At 43.7% G+C, this 21249-nt stretch overlaps 1 long non-coding RNA gene across 6 annotated transcripts in view; it reads left to right on the top strand.

Annotated features, from left to right (window-relative positions):
- LOC131503089 (uncharacterized) overlaps positions 1-21249 on the top strand; it is a 268387-nt gene that overhangs the window by 188356 nt on the left and 58782 nt on the right. For 5 of the 6 annotated variants that reach the window (XR_009257310.1, XR_009257307.1, XR_009257305.1 and 2 more), the window contains exons 4-5: positions 7398-7492; positions 11131-11289. This is a non-coding gene — a long non-coding RNA (uncharacterized LOC131503089). The remainder of the gene's footprint in view (positions 1-7397; positions 7493-11130; positions 11290-21249) is intronic. The other variant, XR_009257306.1, reaches the window with a different exon arrangement.

Genomic DNA, 21249 nt, shown 5'->3' with positions numbered 1-21249 from the left:
GATAATATACACTATTCCCCCACTCATGGGATTGTTTAGATGTCAAAATAGGAAGATGCCCTATTTCTTTCAAACTTGCTTTCCAGGTGGGTGGCATACATACATGGCTCTCCACAAAGCTTCCCCAAGAGAAAATACTCTAACAAAGAGCGTTATCATTCAGTCAGCCTAATAGACATGAAAGCCTGCATGTGGAAGGCTGGACGCCAACAAATCAAAAGCCCTGCATTGACACAGATGCATGGTGCATGAACGTGCAGATTTAATGCTTACCAAACACGAATGGATTCAATGCATGCCCCGTCCTTCATACTGGTTTGCAAACCCCTTCCTCCACCTTACTGCTTCCTTCAGAATTGTGGGTTTCCTGGTGAAACTGGCACCCACATCTCCCTCTCTCTCCATTGATAGGATGTTCTGCTGGGCAATACTGTTAACCTGTGTGTCGTCCCCTATCCCGCTTTACATCTGTCTTCTCCATTTAGCTGCTCCAAGATCTCATTCCCGGAACATCATGGCCCCTGACAGTGTAGAATCTGGAGGACTCATTTATCATTTCTTATACGTCTCTCTGCCATCATCACCGTATTGAGAGTAACCCTAAATCATATCTTTATTTCTTATGCAGAACTGGTGGTAGGTCAATGCTAAAACCAGTCTGTGCACATCGACTGTGGCTTGAAGAAAATGTGCAAGTCGAATGCCAATGATGGATTCTCGCTCCGTGTTAGGGAGGGGACCCGGCAGGAAGGTGATGAACAGTAATTAATCTGACTCTCCTCCAAGGGGAAAAGAAAAGTCACCGTAGGGGAGCCCTTTGACAAGGCACACTTGTAAAATTCAAAGTGATACAATTACAGGCTTATGCTCTCAGAGTAACTAACCCTTCCCAGGAAGAGGTTGATATATACTTAGGTGTCTCCAGGGGATGTTGGAGTATTATCTTATGGGAAAGTCGATGATTAATTATCATGGTCCTCCACGAACCACTGAAGCTCAGCTTGTGCCCAACTTGATGGAAAGCCTGTGTCCAATGCAATTACCAGCTTGTCGATCAGATTTCTCAAAATAGAACGTGGAACGTCGCATGGGGTGGGTTAAAATATTTATGTTGCATTAATTGTGATGCCCAACATCAAAAACACAACGTCCAAAGAGAAATTTCACTATTTCCTTCAAAATTCCACGATGGCATTAAGATTAAAAAAAAACAAAACTGTTGCAAGTAGTTGAAGGATCATAAAGTACAAATAAGTAACCATCTGCTTAACTTTTAAATTGCATATTTGAGGCACCTGGATGGTTCCGCCACTGGAGCATGTGACTCTTGATCTTGTGGTTGTGAGTTCCACCCCCACATTGTGTGTAGAGATTACTTTAAAATAAAATCTTTAGGGGCACCTGGGTGGCTCAGTGGATTGAGCGTCTGAATCTTGGTTTCAGCTCAGGTCATGATCTCGTGGTGCATGAGTTGGAGTCCTGAGTCAGGCTCTCTGCTGTCAGCACAGCTGCCCCCCCCCCGGCCCCTCCCCTGCTCACTCTGTGTCTCTCAAAAATAAATGATGATTAAAAATTTTAAAAAAACCAAAATCATTAAAAGATAAAATAAATTACATAGGGTCAAAACGTGTAATAGATGCATCTGATGACAAAAGTTTGAAGATGTCCTACGTCTCCTTGGAAAACCTTCACACACATAAATTAAGACATGAATTAACACATTTCTTTAAGAACCAAGTGTAATATGAGAACACATTAGCAATTTGTTGACATGGAAAGATCTTACAAATAATTTTGTGCAAATCAGACAGAATAACTTGGCACGTCAGACACACATAGTAGGCATACATACCAACCTTAAATTCTACATGTGTGTGGGTGAAATGTCATATGGAGAAGAAGGAAGAGAAGGACATGGGAGATGAACACACGGACACCCACACAAACTAGAAGTCAAAACTCTCGTGCTCAAAACACTTCTTTATTCAGATTATGTCCTCTTTTTTCCTTGCACTACACCACTTCCCATCCCTGGAATGACAGCCCAGAGCCATGCTTCTCAAATTTCAGCCGACCAGAGCCTTGCACAACCTGAAGACCTTCTTCCTATTAGAATTCCCATCATTTCATGCTTTCAGTGGTGCCTCTGCCCCCATTTAGAATGTGAACTCATTGCATGGAAGTGAAATAGTAATTCTTGATTTATGACATATTCTCATTACTGGTCCACACATTGCTGCTTTTATTCTCCTTCCCTTCCTCCTTCCCTTTTTCGTTCATCCCCTTTATCTCCCTTTATCCCCCACCATCCAACACGCAGACACACACACACACACACACACACACACACACACACACTGACCTTAACAACAAGCTGTAAATACTTATTACACGTATTTCATTCCTTTTTCCTGCCACAGTGCCTTCAAGAAATCCACCTTGGGGTGCCTGGGTGGGTCAGTCAGTTAAGTGTCCAACTTCGGCTCAGGTCATGGTCTCAGGGTTCGTGGGTTAGGCCCCCCCATCAGGCCCTGTGCTGACAGCTCGGAGCCTGGAGCTTGCTTGGGATTCTGTGTCTCCCTCTCTCTCTGTCCTTCCTCCACTCGTGCTCTGTCTCTCTCTCTCTCTCTCTCAAAAATCAATATTGAAAATGAAATAAAATAAAATAAAAGTGTGATCTACAGTTTGTGCTATTTTAGCAATTTTATTTCTTTCCTTTAATGCATTGCAAAGTTTCCTGAACATTATTAGGCTTTGTCCTGCCTGATTTCTTTTGATTGCCATGTAATATTTCCTGGCATTAAAATACAACACGGTTCCATTTACAAGTTGTGGCAAGTGCTCGTTTATTGCTTTTGACCACCCTGTATGTCACTGTAGTGATAAATGAGTCTACTCACAGGAGAGGTGTAGCAGGAAGGTGCTACATCGAGCATGTAAATATCCCGCACGTTGAAAAGCAGACGACGATGTCCTTGTCTATGTGCAGAGTCCTGCACTTAGGGGCTTAAGTTAAACGTCATTTTCTCAAAAGATCACATGGCTTACATTGCACATAACTGAGGCAGGAGTGAGCCAAGCAACAAAACAGATAAAAAACAAGGTCACCAGATTCAACACAGATTTCGAAGAAAATAAAACTGTTGGTATAGAGAGAACACAGCAGACCACTTCTCCCTCCCTGAGTATAAAGGAAAACAATGTAAAAATGAGAAAAACCAGGGCGAAAATAAGAACGAGATCACATCACACATAGCGATCTCTGCCTCAGAAACAGTAACCGCTCTCAGAAGTTGCTTGCATTGCAAGCAGTACTCGTCAGCGATTCCCACATGCTTCCCAGGAGCCTAGAAATATACTGGATGCTTCACAATTCCAGCTTTCCTTTAAAACTAACCAATATATTGGTTGTCTCTGTTCCTGACACCTAAAACAGCTCCAGGCACTTGGGAGTGCTGAATACAAATTTTTAAACATAGAGGATGCCTTACTATTTATTAGTAATTTTTACATAGAACAATCCATATAATCATGGCCTCCATCACTCGATAAATTTACCGTCATTAATTCCCACTCCATGCCATGCTCCGTACCTCTTTAGGCAGAATATGAGACCAACAGTGTAAAACATGAATAAAATAACGGGGATCGACAAATGCACCAGGCTTTTTTTTTAAGTTTATTTATTTTTGAGAGAGAAAGAGAGCAAGTGGGGTAGGGGCAGACAGAGAGAGAAAGAGAGAGAGAGAATCCCAAACAGGCTCCACACTGTCAGCACAGAGCCTGACACGGGGCTCGAACTCAAAAACCATGAGATCATGACCTGAGTGGAGAAATCAAGAGTCAGATGCTTTATCGACTGAGCCCCCCAGGTACCCTAACAAATGCACCAGTTTTATTAGAGAAAGGATTACTGAAAAATGGATTTTCTTCCCACTGATGATCATTTTACAGGTTTTCCATGAGAATGCGTATTGCTTTGCTAATGGAAAGAGATATGCATTCTTTAGAAAAATCACACCCTTCACACCTAGCACGTATGAAAAAATAGTGCCCCTATGGTAGGCATGGTCCATATGATTAAAGGGAAGCTGGTTGCAGTCTTGCACAAGAAGAACTCTGAATCTCCCTATTTCAAATGCAATTCCAACAAGCAAGCCCTTTGGGTGCTCAGCTGTTGGGGACACTCAGTAGGTAGAATGACAGTTGACTTGTTTTCCTTCACTCTGAAATCCATTACAAGCCCACTGGACATGACTCGATAATGAATAGTTGCTAATTAAATCTACTCCCATTTTTTAGATCAGGGTTTTAGCTGTTGAAATCAGTGACCCAGACTTGATAATATTTCTGTGCCGGAGACTTACCAGCTACGAGGCACCTGAGCGCTGTTTACTAACAACGAATAGCAAACGGGAAAACAGTGGAGATTCAATGGATTCAGTTGGTGGCCTTTAAAATCCCCCCTCCCCCAAAATGTTATTGTCCACCATTGAGTGCCTGCAGTATTGCAGACATCATGTTAAGGATGTTTCTTTCAATAGTTCATGAAGTCATTATACTAACACGCTGAGGCAGCTCATGCTTGTTTTACTTATGAGAGAAAGTCCACAGAGAGGAAGACACATTGCACAAGATAGTTACTAGTGGAGCCATGGTTAGAATGGTGGCCCCCACATCTAACAAGAGCCAGATTACTGGGAGGTATGAATAAATGGTCTTCTGGATGGGCAAATGTTTCCTTTCATCTTCCTACCCCTGTTCCTCTTTCATTTGGGACTAAGGGGTGGCCAGAAACAGAGCATGTGGTGATTCTTCCAGAGGACCACACAGCAACGTTTCCTGGGCCATACAGTAGGGTTCTGCATGACTCGGGAACAACACGCGTCCCCATTTGCTTGGAAGGAGAGTGGCCTCCAGAGGAAACTGCCAGTGTCTTGACAGCTGCCTCGTGGTTACATCCGAGAAACGGAGGAGAACTAAGCCTCCAGAATTATCACCTGGAGATGTCCACAACCTGAGCTTTGATTCCTGTGAATAGGTCACCCTCCATGGCAAAGGGGGCTTTGAGTATGTTATCACATCAAGGATCTTGAGGTGATGGGATGGTCCTGGATTATCCAGGTGGGCCCATTGTTGTCACAGGGGCCCTTATCAGAGGAGGACTTGAAGATCAATGTAGAGAGAAGATGTCCTCACGGAAGCAGAGGTGGACTGAATCTGCCCTTCAAGACTCACTTTGGACTTCTGGCCTCCAGAACCATAAAAGAACAAATGTGTGTTGTTTTAAGCCACCAAGTATGTGCTCATTTGTTACAGAGGCAAAAAAACACTCATGCGCCCTCCCACCACGGCCAGCCTGGCCGTCCCTTCACTGTGGAGGAATTTGCAAATTATTTCCCTTTTACATTACTCAGTCGTCCAGAAATTCATCTTCAGTAGAGGAGCCAGTGACCATGGCACCTCCTTGGAGGACCAGGTGACCGAGATGGCCTATTTTTTTCATCAGTGTATTCACCAGTCAAACACCACTAAAATGCAAGTCGGGATTCTTAACATCTCACAATTGTGATGTAAGACCGCTCTTATTGATGAAGAAAACAAAGGCACTGAGGTATAAATTGGAGATTTCCTCCTGGACAACTTTTCATCCAAATACCCGTTACCTATTAGGTAACTGAAATAGCATCTGATGTTGTATGAAAACTGGTGGGAATTTCTTCCTTTCTTTCTTCTTTTCTCCCTCTCCCGCTATAACACGTAAATGTTGCAAACCTATAAAATAAAGGGAATTTAATCCAGTGCTTCTCAAACTCAGGGAGAGCATCAGAACCACCTGGATCGTTGTTAAAAACACAGATTGATGCCTCCCCCCGCCCCAGGGATTCTGAGTCCGTAGGGCCATGGTGTCACTTGAGAAACTGCAGTACCAAGAATTCCCAAGGGAGAATGAAGTTTCTGGTCTTGGGAGGACATTTTGGAAAGCACTATTTTAATCTTTAGTCTCCGTAAATAATCCAGTGTAGTGATTCTCAACTTGGGATATTTTAGCCCCCAGGGGACACTTGGCAATGTCAGGAGACATCCCAGCTCTCATCTTTGGGGGTGTGGGATGCCTCCAGCACCTAGTGGGTAGAGACCAGGGATGCTGCAAAATTTCCTACTTGGAGTGCACCACAAAAGAATGGTCTGGTCCAAAATGTCAATGGCTTTCTGGTGGAGAGCCCCAATGACATACAGCGAGATCCACACATGCTATGGCTTTTTGTCTTTGAGCAGTTTACTGAGTGTCCGTAAGCTTTAATTTGTCAATATATAAAATAGAAATAAAATGTTAATAGAGTTATAAAAAAGATGAGATGAGATAATGCAACAAATTATGCAGCAGATAGTAAACTCGCCGTAAAAATGTATTGATATAAAATGTATCCCTCCACTTTAATAATATATAATTTCCTAGTCAAGAAAGGCATATATTCAGAATCACAGGGGGCTTTGAGGTTCTATTATAAATAAGCAACCTATTGTCACATCAAGCTAATCACCCAGCAAAAAAATGCATATCGGCCTTTCCTGGCAAGATGCGTCTTTTGTTTTTTAATGTTTATTTATTGACTTTGAGAGAGAGAGAGAGCAGGGGAGGGGCAGAGAAAGAGGGAGAGAGAATTCCAAGCAGGTTCCACACTGTCAGCACACAGCCCACCACGGGGCTCGAACCCACAAACCATGAGATCATGACCTGAGCCGAAAGCAAGAGTTGGGCGTTCAACCAACTGAATCACCTGGGCGCCCCTGGAACGATGAGTCCGGAGAATTGAAAGAACAATGTGTCTTCTTCTGTTTCCACCAATGGAAACTTCCGTTTCTTGATAGCACCCTGAGTCACCAGACTTAACATCAGGCCAACAGAAATCCATTCCAGCCCGTGTAGCTGATCCACGTGGCTACCTTATTTGAAACCCTCCACTGTGCTGTTTAACTTGCAAATGAACTTGCCATGATGATGAGAAACGATGGACACGTCTTTTACAAAAGTGTGTCCATGGTTTCACCAGGAAAATATCAGCCCTCGTTCAAGCATCAGCAAAGCGTTATTAAAGACTGGGTATGCGTGACTTAAAAGTGTTTATTTACTGCCCCCCCCAAATGCTCTTGATATTACAAAATTTATGGTTTTTCAAATGGTATTCTCCAAAGTCTTTCTCTCCAGGGCCTGCTGTTTTGATATTTAATACATGAGATGTGTCAGATAGAAGGTTGAGGAGGAGGAATGTCTATCAAAATTGCTAATAATTTAGAGCCATTATGCCGGGGAGCTTTTCAGAGGAAGAAGCAGAAAGGATGAGACATTTCAACGTGGCTCTGACATCCCTCTCTGCTGTTCTTTCCACCCTCAGCTCTTAATTGCCCGCGGACGCTTCTCCAGTGAGTGCCTGACAGTTCTGCCTTTCCGGAACTCACACATGGGGGAGTAAACAGCCTTTATTTTTGCGTAAGAGTCTTCAAATGCAACATTTATAAATACAAGAAGCAAGCCGGAGGGCCAAGGACATGGTTACACATGCTAATGGGTGATGAATATTCTCAGCACTGGTGTCTACATAGTGCTGAAGGAGAGAGAGCTCACTGGACTCCTGTAGACACCTGCCTGGCTGACGATGCCTTTTTGTCTGATCTGAGTTAGGTTCTCTCCAAGGCAAGTGTCAGCTCTGAAAGGGCTCTTGGGGTTTCCTTGCTGTGATGGACTATGGCAGGGACAGGGGCCCTCGGAAGTGATTATTTTGACACTTTGGCAGTTGTAGATATCTCTCTCTCTCTCTCTCTCTCTCTCTCTCTCTCTATATATATATATATATATATATATATATTTTTTTTTTTTTTTTTTTTTTAATGGGCTAGGCTGTTAAGTGGATGCCACCGAGGAAGAGAAATGATTGCTTGGATCTCTGGAAAATGTATGAAAACGTCAGTGGGAGATTTTTGTCCTTCCCCGAGACGTGTTTACTATCATAACTGTGAGAGCAATATTGCCACAATTACGTGCAATGCCTTCTGAAACTAACTTTTTCCTCTTGCTTTTACTCAAAAAACATATCTTTGGTATCTTTTAATGTGGGCGTATCCCACAAACACAGCACTCATTTCCTTTCTGAACTTTTGAGAACAAAAGACTTTCGCCCTAATACGAACTTTGTCCTGATGATAAGAGTAAAAAATGGAAGAAGGCGTCCAGTGTTGATCTTGCATTTTGGTCTGCCTCTCCAGAACCCCCCAACTCTTAGGTAAGACAAGCAGAAAAGCATTGGGTCCATGATCTTACTTTCCAACCACGTGTGGGCTCCAGTTAGCTGACATTTGACTGATGATCTCATCACACTACTGAAGCTGTTCTAGCCAGGATTTTGTTTTTAATTTTTTTATTAATGTTTTTATTTATTTTTGAAGGAGAGAGAGAGACAGAGCATGAGCAGGGGAGGAACAGAGAGAGCGGGAGACACAGAATCTGAAGCAGGCTCCAGGCTCTGAGCCGTCAGCACAGAGCCCGATGCGGGGCTCAAATCCATGAACTGTGAGATCATGGCCTGAGCCGGAGTCAGACGCTGAACCGACTGAGCCACCCAGGCGCCCTGATGATGGATAATATTTTAATTGAAGCAACACCAAAAGGGATTTGAGGGCAGCCATGGCCAGAGAACTGGAACATTCTAGTCTAGGTTCTAAAGAAAGCTCAGTGCGAGGCAAGCTGGTTTCCCTCGCTTGCTCATGCATTCATGAACAAGGGGCGTGTTTATCCTGTGCCTCGTGTGCTGTTTGCCCCATCGGGGTCTGCACTGATGCCGTGGCCTACAGTTAAGAGATGGAGGAAACAGAAACAGTTGGGTGGAAAACCCTGGCCACGTTTTCCCCGAACCCGAAGCTCCGTTCCAGAGACCTGCAGTGTCAGTCACCAAGGAGGAGCCATGCTCTCTAGCAGGCAGGAAACGAGCCTGTGGGGCCAGGCTGCTGGGGAGGCACTCTCTCCGTGCCGCCTCCCCACTCTTCCCTTTGGATGCGAGCACGATACTGTTGGGCACTCCACTCGGAGATGCCCCGCAGATCAACCGTCAGGAAGCTGATTGCAAATAATTTGATCATCACTCAGCACCTGAGAAATACTCTGTTTCTCTCAAGATTACACAGCCTCACGGCGAACGTGGATTTATTTCACTGAAAAATGTGTAAGGCAAAAATAGCATGTGCATCAAATCAAGGAGTAAGGAGGAAAGCTCCCCGTCCAAATGAAAGACAAAGGGAGATGCGGTCATGCGCTTGGTAGCCTCAAGGATCCCTGTTCACCGTCGGCGTTCAGTTCTTCAGGGACGTTGAGGCAGGGTCCTCACAGTTGTGCTCCTGACAAGCCAGCCTGATGTCCCCGCTCCCTCCCTCCGTGCTCCCCCAGCGTCCTCTGAACTCCTCCCACTTCCGGTTCTGATGCATCCTTCTGCTGTGTTCACCTCTGCCCCCTGGCCTTCCTCACTGCTTCCAAGAGCGTTTCTTGCAGGATTTGTTAACAAACACAGGTGAACCACCTGTCACTCAAAAGAGCAATTCTCAAAAGATGAGTTTTCATTGGAAAGGAACTTCAGCTTCAGCCAGGAGGCCAGCAACCTGGGGAGAAGGCAGACTCCTGTCCAAAAGCCAACTCTGATTTCTGCCTTGCCCACGGGTCTTTAAAGGGTTTCATCAGTTAAGGGAGTGCAGTGGTCTGTGATGTTCCTGGTAACAGGCAGGCTCGACGACCTCAGCTACACAGTTATCTTGGTGCTTCGAGGTTGTGCGAGAAGTTCTGGTTGTTGGTGCCCAGGGAGTGGTTTTGCAAGGTCTGGTTCTTTGGAACCCCCCAAAGGCAGGGCACGTGGGGGGAATGTTGTGCAAAGGTACTCTGTTCTTTCTGCACAGGAGGGCAGGCTCAACAAATGCACACAGCTTGGTCAGTAAAGTCATTTGTGTGATCTTAAGAAAACCAAAACATGTGCTCAAAGATGGCCAAGGTTATCAGAAAACCAAGGGCCTTCAAACAGACCTGTGGGCCTCTGTGACCTCGGAACGTTCAGGTCCTTCGCTTCACAAAAGCCACCGGACTGCAGATCTCAAAGGAAGTAAATCAGTTCCGTTATAGATCAAGGGCCTTAGGTCAGCAAAGAAGGAGTGTGTTAACTTGAAGCAAGTTAACCCTTAAACTCTGGCTGCAGTCTCTAGGTAGCCGGGAGCAAAGGAACAGTGCTTGGAGAAGCCACCTTAATGAACCAAGGTGTCCAGCCATGTTGATGAAGGATGCTCCTCCCCGCAAATCAGTGAACACTCCATTTTCCATACATCCTTTGGGATCTGCCGTCCAGTGGCTGCAGTCCAGTTCCAGTGGGAACACGTGGTGACATTCATTTTTATCACTCATTGCTGTGGTGATGGCTAAGTGTACTGTTCACGGTATGTCTGTCTCCATGATGCGTCGTGCAAATTAATCATGGGATTTGTTAACAAAAAAAAAAAAAAAAAAAAATCATGGGATTTGTACCTTCACAAATGTTATGTAATTACTAATTCCTGATATTTTTATTAAAATTACAGATATGCAACTGGGAAATTGAGAGAAAGCTGCACACAGGATGTGTGTGGCCATAGTTCTTAATCCTCTTGTCTTTGGAATAAAAAGTGGGACTCCGTGTTCTCACTGTTGTACCCCTCATAGTTTTTTAGCTTCATGCCTGTCTGTGTCCTTCTGCTCCAGGAAAGGAAAAACTAATAGAAAAGCCCAGTTCTCTGTTGTTTTATGCCAGCAGGAAGTTTACCCCAGCACCAAGCCCTAACCCAGTGAAAACCCCAAATCTGGGATGCCTGGGTGGCTCAGTCAGTTGAGCGTTTGCCTTCAGCTCAGGTCATGATCTCACAGCTTGTGGGTTCGAGCCCTGCGTCAGGCTCTGTGCTGTCAGCTCAGTGTCTGGAGCCTGCTTCCGATTCTGTGTCTCCCTCTCTCTCTGCCCCTCCCCTGCTTCCATTTTGTCTCTCTCTCTCAAAAATAATAAAGCATTTTTAAAAATTAAAAAACAAACAAATCTCTCTTCTTTCCTTGTTCTTTCTACCCATTTTCAGATGTTGGGGAGGAAGAATTTCCTCTGCCATTCAAGGTCCTCCTGGTTGGACTAAGAATCAAGTTGACACGAGGCAGATGAGCATGGGAAAATCACGTTTACTTTACTACATACGGGGAACCCACACAGACACGGAAATTCCAACGACAGGCAAAATGAGGTACATATGTCATTCTGAATTAGGGGAAACGGGCTAAGGGTCCGGATCTTCAAAGGGAAGGAACGTAGTTCTCAGGAATACAAAGAAGGAAATGTTTGTCTCTGATCAGAAACCGGTCTCGTGGCTGTTCCTAAATTATTCGCAACCAAAGAGAAAGTGAGAGTCTCTTGTCTGGCCCACATCGAATGATCCTTATACTCTGGGCTGGGGAGAGGCTGAGCTTTCCAGGGCGTGTCGTTTAAACAATATCAGCCTCCTAAAAACTGAGAAGAAAGGAAGGTCTGTTCACCAGACAGCCGTCCCCATCTGCCACCAGCAGTCACCTATGCGTGGAGTTCCTCACCCTTTCTCCAGTCCCAAGCCGTGGCAAGCAGGGAACAGCCTCTCTAATTTAACACTGTGAATATGAAAATAAATAAGCTCACAGGATACACACTCTGTAAAAATATACGGCCAGGAATAATAGCTATCTTCGACCTTTGCCTGCAACATTCATGTGTTTCAATTAATTTTTAAGATGGTCTGATAGTATAGAAATGTACAGGGAAAGACATCCAAATAATTGTGGAAGGGAGAAGCTTGAGTTATTTGTAATCATGTGGAAAATTAATTAGAATTAGATAATCACAGCTTTTTAAAACGGTGGGATATTTCATTTAAAAATTCATTAATTTATGTATGAATAACAATCTTTAGTCACTGTATTTTAGCATCTAATTATTTGTGGGAGAGCCATAATTCGCTAATTTTGAGTATACCCAAATGGATTCATTTGACTTCTTAACAACCAGAGGACTAAACTGTGAAACATGGCAAAACCTTTTAAAAACGTGGCGCCTCAGGTTGTCATCAAAATCTGTCATAACATAATATTTTAAGGCTGCTAAAAGCATCCTACGGTAGGGCGTTAATCAATACTGAGAAGAAAATTAGTGTTGGTGGTTATGAAATACACGTTAAAACATTTTCGTTAATAGTTTGGAGTTTCAAATAATGCACAGGTTCGGGGAGAAATCTTATGTGAGGCAGGGGGATTCTGAGACACGTGTGCAGCTGTGAGTGTCGTGTCAGCACTAAAACAGCTCCCCGTCCTTGGCTCGTGCATCAGTCACAAGCCTCGTAGGGTTCAAAGCTTATGAATGTTTACAGGCAACGCCTGCAAGGTTCAACTCTGAGTCATTTGTTTGGAAGAAAATAAAGTGTTTCTGCAAAGCTGTGTTATTAATAATGGCAAGGTTCCCAAACAACCCTGAAAAAAATCTTCTCTCACCTGCCACAAAAAACACAAGATACTCAAGACTTTCGGTGCACAACCATAGGACATAACACCATGGTAGTCATAAATAAATGAATATAGACTTGAATGTTTTAAAATCACAGTTTCAGAAAGCTCTTAAATGTTGAAACAGAAAATGAAGGAGTTTCCTTTCAAGGACGATGAAGTGTCAGGTGTAGCATATTATGGGAATTCTGCAGACTTATTCTGGAACCTTTGAAGGAGTTGGTACGTTTGATTTCTTAGCACTGGCTGCAAGGACGGAGGTTGGACCAGAAGAGGACGTGTGGGCAAACATTCCTTGAGAGGCAGGGACTGTCGCTAGGAAAAAACCCAGAAAGGAACAGAACAGGGCTTGGGGAGTGATCCTCGTCACCGTAACAAAAATGATGCAGACCTAAACCTTGGCGACAGAATTCTTAGGCCAACACTGGGCGGAGCCGTTGAGAATCTGGTCAAAGCAAACTGGAGGGCGGAGTCCATTCAAAGGTACATACTAACCGAGCGAGCGCCCAGTGCAAAATCCCTACATAGCATTTGAGAATCCAAGGTCAATTTTCAAAATGCAAAGCTTAATTGCGGGGTCAGTCTTTGCTGGTTGGCTCATTTGTATACGGGACTTAAATGTTTCCAGAATTTCAAAACGCATACCTTAATCATAAGGTCAGTGTTTGCTGGCTGGCCCAGCTGCGTATCGGAATTAAATATTTCTAATTTTTTTTTTTTCAACGTTTTTTTTTTTTTTTTTTTTTTTTTAATTTTTGGACAGAGAGAGACAGAGCATGAACAGGGGAGGGGCAGAGAGAGAGGGAGACACAGAATCGGAAACAGGCTCCAGGCTCCGAGCCATCAGCCCAGAGCCTGACGCGGGGCTCGAACTCACGGACCGCGAGATCGTGACCTGGCTGAAGTCGGACGCTTAACCGACTGCGCCACCCAGGCGCCCCCGGAATTAAATATTTCTAAAAAGATACTTCCTGGGGCGCCTGGGTGGCTCAGTCGGTTAAGCGTCCGACTTCCGCTCAGGTCATGATCTCGCGGTTCGTGAGTTCAAGCCCCGCGTTGGGCTCTGTGCTGATGGCTCAGAGCCTGGAGCCTGTTTCGGATTCTGTGTCTCCCTCTCTCTCTGACCCTCCCCCGTTCATGCTCTGTCTCTCTCTGTCTCAAAAATAAATAAAGGTTAAAAAAAAAAAAATTTTAAAGATACTTCCTTGCTTTTGATGGTGACCAGACTAGTTGCCCAGACATGCAAGCTATTTTCTGACGTGTCAGAGTGACTTCAGGCCATCTCCATTGAATGAGTAGCGACCTCATTACCCTAAAGATGTAGAAGTTGTACTTAAAAAGACTCTGTTTGCTTTGTTTCCATTTATTTCTTGCATATTGGAAATGTAAATTTCTGAGACTCCAATTCTCCCGTTGCGTTTTCTCACACAAGCTACCGGAGGGGGATTTCATAGATGTTTCCTCAGTATTTACCAAATACTTAGCATTTCCACTTGTGGTTTCCAACTCAACATATCTGAAAATGACTCCGTTCAATGAAGCCAGGTTTTGGTCTTGGGTCGTTCTCTTTAGAGGTGATAATTGGGCTGGGGTTTGAAACACCGGAACATATTTTTTGTCTTATGATTTCCTTCTCCCAAAAATTATGGAACCGAATCTGTTGAGCCGTGCTTTTCCATTTTACCACCATATCCTCTTTATTGATGCTGGTAACAGACCAACTGATGCCTTCTCATGTGCAAGACCTTTGTGAGCACAGCCTAGTTTCCTTGGTATTAGAATGATGTTGAGTACATTAGAGTTTTTCACATATTATATGGCATTTATTATATGAAAGCTGTTTTAGATTCTTGCCAAAACTGGGGGTAACTCATTTTGCTGATCTAGACTTAAGTTTGATTTTTTTAAACTAAACAGTGATCACGTCTAAGGACAAGAGACTTAAAGACCTGTCAAAGATATAGAAGGTACGGGCCAGGGCAGACAGCACATTTTGCCTAAAATTGGGTATTTGTTTCAAAAGAATAGAGCATAGGATCTTGGGCAGAAATGGTGCAAAAAAAAAAAAATGCGACCATGAGGATTTGACAGGATTCTTGGGCTGGCATAATTTGTGAATTGTGATAATTTTGGGGTTCCTTCGGTTGGAATAATGTGAAATCGTATCATCCTAAGAAAGATGCATGCAGGTATTGGCATGACGTAGTTGGCATCCATTCACAAAATGTTTATTTTCCCCTGTGTGAAGACTGCAAAGACATCAGTAAGTGTAAGGTGGGTCGAGACATTCAGATCTCAGCAGTGGAATGTGACTTAGCATCTCTTGAAACACCGTCGACAGATAATGCATACTGCTGTCCACAGTAGGTGGTGACCCACTTATGGGTAAAATAGGGCCTTATTTATGTTTCCATACTAATGAAGAATATCTTACCACAGTAGGAACATAATAGCATAAAGAAAAATAAAGAAGGAAAAACACCTAAGGAAAGCAGTAGGACTTAATCAAAAATCCCAATGTGACACCAATTATAAATTTTGAATTGCCATTTGAGAATGGGCATGTCAATATCTTGAGGCAGAGATAGAAGGTTCCATTTTTTTTTTATTTTATTTATTTTACATTTATTTATTTCGAGAGAGAGAGAGAGAGAGAGTGAACAAGAACAGGGGAGGGGGAGAGAGAGGGAGAGAGAGAACCCCAAGCAGGGTCCCTCATATCAGCACAGAGCCCACTTCAGGACTTGAGCCCACAAACCATGAGATCGTGACCTGAGCCAAAGTCAGGAGTCACAAGCTTAAGCAACTGAGCCACCCAGGTGCCCCTAGGAGGTTCTGTGTTAAAGAGAACATTCGCATGAGGGCAGAAGTTTTGGTTCTCTATTCTTGAAATATGTGGTTTCAATTCCAACCAAAGAATCTTTTTCAGGCATATCTCATGACACCCGTCTGGGTGTCCTTAGAGAAATCATTGAACCTCAGGGTTCCTAAAGGCCAGTGATAAAAGTCTGTATCAAGACCCTTAAAACCAAATGAGAATGTTCAACGTTTGAAGCATGCATGCATTATTCTAAAGAGACACTCATAATGTGAATCTGATGCTCCAAGGCTCTGTGATCCCAGAAATATTAACAACCACTAACAATTCCCTTGAGTCTATTTTTTTCTGATTTTTCAAATGATGGAATGGAGCACACTGACCTTAAGTCAGTAGTAGCTCTATAATTGTAGGCATCTGAATTATATAGTAACTTCTTAGAGACAGACTTCCTCTCCCCCTTCCCTTGGTATCCTATCTCAGCATGGCCTCCTAACATCTCCACAAGGAAATAAATCACGTTGAACCAAAGTAAGTGATCACAAAGACAGAACTGCATCTGTCAGTGCCCACAGATTCAAGATTCCCTTTGAAGAACGTGTCAGATACCATGGTTTATTGCATCACAGGGAAATATCGTTTAGAAATAATAGTAACTGCTACCTAAACCATAGGACAGTGTCTTCAGTCAATCAATAAGTCCAATAATGGCATGTTGCTACAGTGCCGTTTCATTCAAAGGATCAATCATTTGCAACCCGCATAACCATTTTCCAAAACTAACAATCTTGCACATTTATGGGGAACTTTTTCTTTTGCAGTGGGTGTTCACCTACTTTGAAATCATTTAGTCTTCATTTAATCTCATTGCCTTCGCATATAGTCACATAAATGTAAAGATAGGTAGCCATATTTTTCAGCATTTAGGGGAAAAAAATACCATCCCAAACCATGAGATATTAAGAATGTCTCCCCAGTATGGCACAGACAGGAATGGATGGGAAAAGTACCAATCAGGTCACGGTTCATGACAGTGGCAGGAAAAAATAAAACCTTAGCAGAAACACACCTGTAACACAAACAAGGAATGAAAACAGACCCGTATATGCTTGTTGTAGCAAAGGAGCCATGTCTGAATAAACCATGGTGTAATCATTTGGCATTATGACTTGTCTTCAGAAATTATGTCAGTTGACTTAGGGTCACCGCCCAGAGTTGCCGGCTTGAGTATGTATCCCTCATGCATATATTGTCAAAAGTGGCAGCATCTCGTGGTGGAAATCAGCTTTTAATTTATGCCACACAAGGTCTCTGCATGTATCCCATGCCACGTCGCACAGGGGCTGGGTAGTATTCCTTCTCATGTTGGGAGACCACAGTCCATGAAAAAAGGAATCTCCCCATATGTCCATTTCAAGAAGTAAATTTGAGATGTTGTATTTACAGGTCCTGTCTCTGGTAAGTGGAGATTCTTTGCTATTCTTGGTTTGTTTTTTTGTGTCACAGAAATTGGGAGTGTTGGCAAGATACGATGCAGTGAGCCAGAGAGCATTACCATTGCGTGGGGAGCCCACCTAGCCATTCAACAGAGGAACAGAGAGAACCCCACATACGTAAGGGACAGAATTCCCAAACATTGCTCTAGGATATCTCAAAGGGAGAGTGCAGGGTGGCAAGGAGAATGGACTGGAGGCAGCGGATGAGAAATGGCATTCATATGCTATTTCACCCCGACTACCTTGGTGGCACCACATGGTCGCCATCTTGGACCTTTGACACAATTCGTAAAAACACGAGGCAACTCTTCACTGAAGGGAAGGGCCAGTGCCCCACCCTTGACATCCTAGGAACATGCGTTTGAAACACAGAGGAGGTAGTTTAGGTAGAGCTTCGACTTCGAGCCAGAGAAGGAGACACATGGGCTATCTGAATTCACAAGTGTATTTCACTTGGCCCGCAAAATGGTTTTTTAAAACGTTTAACCTATAAGTACTTCAAGCCCCAGACACATTCATCAGTGCCCTACATACTCCACCATTTCCCTTATTATTACCCCTGGCCTTGAAGGAATTTGAATTTCCAAACAGTGCAGAGGATTGAGTGCTCTCACACTCAATAATTTTGTAAATCTGAATTTACCTAGGAGAGACGGCAAGACAGCCAAGAAATGTCCACTTAAACAGCATTACGATTTCCATCTTTAATAGAGTGAATACATGTCTGGTCTAGCTCCAACTGTAATCATTGCCTGGTTATTATTATTTTTTTTTAATAAGACAACTGAGTGATTTAAAATCCAATTTTTCTTCTTTAGGGCTTTATCTATTTATCATTCATTTCTAAGTGGAAAATAAGTTAGGCAAGCATAAAGTATTGGTTATAAACTTAGCATATCAAAAAAGCTCACGTGCAGAAATCCTCAACAATATAACAAAGACCAGAATTTGTTATTAGCCCGAAATAAATTTTCATTAGGAAGGATGAGGGTATCCAGCAGTGGAATTAGGATATGAGGTGGTTTACCTTGAATATCCTTCACACGTGCCACTCTGAGGACTAAAAATTTAATACGAAGTTATTGGATTAAACTTTCTTCTTTGAAAACAGTGACAGAATTACATGGGCTCTGATCATAATCATCCGTTAAAAAGACATGTCAAGGGAACCAAGTGCCTTAAGACAATGTAAGACTTTGAGTCAGGGAAGTTTTATTATATGGACAAGTTTGACTATGGCTCCAGCACGGAAGTGGGCAATCTTGGGTGAACACAGATGTCACCTTGTGCCCTAGGAAGAATTAGGGGCATCGCCTCTAGCAACTTAGCTAAAGGTGTTCTCTTAAGCTGGGAACTTCTATAAAAGACAAACTAAGGAGGAATTTGGCTTTCAAATCCATAGGCTTAAGGACAAGACAGAGTTCTCCTAACAAAATGTTTTGCATGTATGCGTTGCCTTCATGGCCACCATGGTTTAACACATACCAGACCTCTTTAAAAACCTCAGGTGTTTCTCTGTTCTCTACCCAGGAGGTGTTAAAGGTGCCACATCATGCATGAGTCAGCTATAGCTCAGAGAAGCAAAATATTTTGACTGGGGTAAAAATGGTTGAGTTGGTTTTCAAGAAGTCTGGCACACTTTACCATTCATGCTCAATCTTTGGAATCCTGTCCAAAGGAGTAGGGATATGAAGAGGAAGCCTAGAGAAATCTTAGCTCTTTCTTTCTTTTTCTTTCTTTCTTTCTTTCTTTCTTTCTTTCTTTCTTTCTTTCTTTCTTTCTTTCTTTCTTTCTTTCTTTCTTTCTTTCTTTCTCCTCCTTCCCCCTCTCTCTCCCTTTCTTTCTCTTTCTTTCTTTCTTTCTTTCTTTCTTTCTTTCTTTCTTTCTTTCTTTCTTTCTTCATTTATGGATATAGTTACGATGTTTCAAGATGTACACCTAATCTCATGACTCACCCCTTAAGAAATAGGAGATAATAGGGCGCTTGGGTGGCTCAGTTGGCTAAGCATCCGACTCTTGATTTTGGCACAGGTCATGATCTCATGGTTCATGAGTTTGGGCCCTGTGTCTGGCTCTGTGCCGACAGCTCAGAGTCTGGAGCCTGCTTCGGATTCTGTGTCTCCCTCTTTCTCTGCCCTTCCCCTGCTTGTTCTCTCTGTCTCTCTCAAACAAAAATTTAAAAAAACAGTTGAAATGAGATGATCTCCCTTTTGTGTTCCAACCACGTACCCCCAATTCTCTCAACCATGTCTACATATCTTCACAAAGTCACCAGCAGTTTGACTTTTATGTGCTCGTGCACTATTCAAGAGCAGCCTGCTTCAGCCTGATTCCTGCCAGTATCTGAGTTACTGAAGTTGCCTTTTCATCTCCAAAGATAACTGTGGACCAAGCCCACGGGCCTGTCTCTTAGGAGCATTCCACTCAGCTGTCCATCCGCCCCTTGAGTCCATCCTTCCTTCCATGACTGGGAGCTCATTTTCCTACCTCATTGAATGGTTCATCTTTATGATCTCTTTCCATGGCTTTCTTCCCAGTTTTTAACACTGGGGAGCTCGACTAGCTTGGTTTGGGACTTCTGGGCCCTTCCCTCCATCTACTCTGTCTGTAGGTAACTATATTCGTCCTCACACTTTACATCCCATCTCTGTATGGGTTGATTTCCAAATTACTATGCCCAAGGGCCCCTTCTCTAAACTCCCATCTTATATAAGCACTTGACTTCATGGAGTGTCATCCCACGAGATCTCCAACTTACCAACCCAGAGACAAAGCTTTGATTTTTCTCACCAGACTTGGAGGAGGAGGAGGAGGTAGAAGATAAAATAAAGGAGAAAAGCAAAGATGTGAGAACAGAGAATAGAAAATACACGCCAGGTTCAGTCCCTGAGTCCCATCCTTGGCTGGCTGGCCCAGGTGACAACCGGCCTCTTTTGTGGAAGTCTGCTTCTGTTCTGTTTCGGTTACTGTGAAACAACACAACCTCAGCACCCTTAATCATCACCTCCATACACGTGGTTCCCTAACCAGATATCTGTATCATGGCCTCTCCTCTTTGCCCCAGATTCATATTTACAAAGGTCTCTCAGATATTTCCGGCCAGCCGCCCTGCCGGCACCTAAATTTCAACAAATCTCGAACCTAATTAATCATCCTATCCCCAATTTCAACCTTTCTCACTTGGCTCCCTCTTGTCTTAATGGCTTCATCATTTTTATAGTCAAGGTGGAATCCTTTGGGCTGATCTGTCATCCGTGCTGTGGTCATCCTACTATTTGCCAGCCAGCAGCGTTTTGCTGGTGGACGTGCAGTGTCCAAGCACTCCCCCACATTTTGACCTTTGCCTGGCATTGACTGTGTCCTCAATAGCATCCTCAAAAGACAAGTGGAACCCCTTCTTTGTTTCCTCACACAGGGCCCCTCATAAGAATCCTGTATTCCCATCCCTGCTGATGTCTTCACCTTTCCCTCCTCAGCTCACGGTAAATGAAAATTTCCACATCACCCATCAAATGCCATTCTTGGGGGTTTCTTCTCCCTGCTTGTCCTCATCGCTTGTTGGTTCCTTACTTCCCCATCCTTCTCTGTGGCCTTCTGGTCCTCCCTCTCCTCTGACACCAGCTCTCCCTCTCCCTTCCACTCTCCTTCCTCCGCTCCCCTGGACTGTATCCTTCTCTTCCTTCTTCCCCCCACCTTTCCTTTTTTTGTACCCCCTCTGCCACCATCACTGGTGTTCTCTCCAAGATGAATCTCTGTTGGGTGCTTCCTCTGTTTCCCTCATCTCCTCAAAGGCCCTGCAAGATGGATGTTGCCCTTGTCGCTCAGTAAACAAGACGTCTGTGGAATGTGGGGTAGGACCCCTCACTGACCCTCAGCCGGTTGCCCCGCAGCTCAACCAGTATCCATTGCTGAGTTGGGCGCCCTGATCATGGGTCTCCATGCTTTGTTGTTCCACCAGCAATCACACAAATGGTACCATCTTGCATTTCATTATTATTTTTTTGTGTGTTTTGTTAACTTTATTTATCTTGAGAAAGACAGAGTACGACCACTGAAAGGGCAGAGAGAGAGAGAGAATTCCAAGCAGGGTCTGCACTGTCAGCACAGAGCCCAACCCAGGGCTCAATCCCATGAACCATAAGACCATGACCTGAGCTGAAACCAAGATTCAGACACTTAATGGACTGAGCCACCCAGGCACCCCTCAGATACACAATCTCGAATTTCAAAGTGAGTTTTAAATGTTACAGGAGGTCACGTTCCCCACCTTCCTCTGCTCAACTTCGCAGAAAAACTCCTCAATCACTGTTGAAATTCACTAACTTCCCTTTTCTCTCCTTTATGTTCTCTTGAGTGCATTCCTA

The sequence above is a fragment of the Neofelis nebulosa genome, chromosome X (assembly GCF_028018385.1).
Source record: "Neofelis nebulosa isolate mNeoNeb1 chromosome X, mNeoNeb1.pri, whole genome shotgun sequence".
Lineage (NCBI taxonomy): Eukaryota > Metazoa > Chordata > Mammalia > Carnivora > Felidae > Neofelis > Neofelis nebulosa.
Note: the sequence above shows the minus strand (reverse complement) of the source record. Positions and strands in the feature narration are given on the sequence as shown.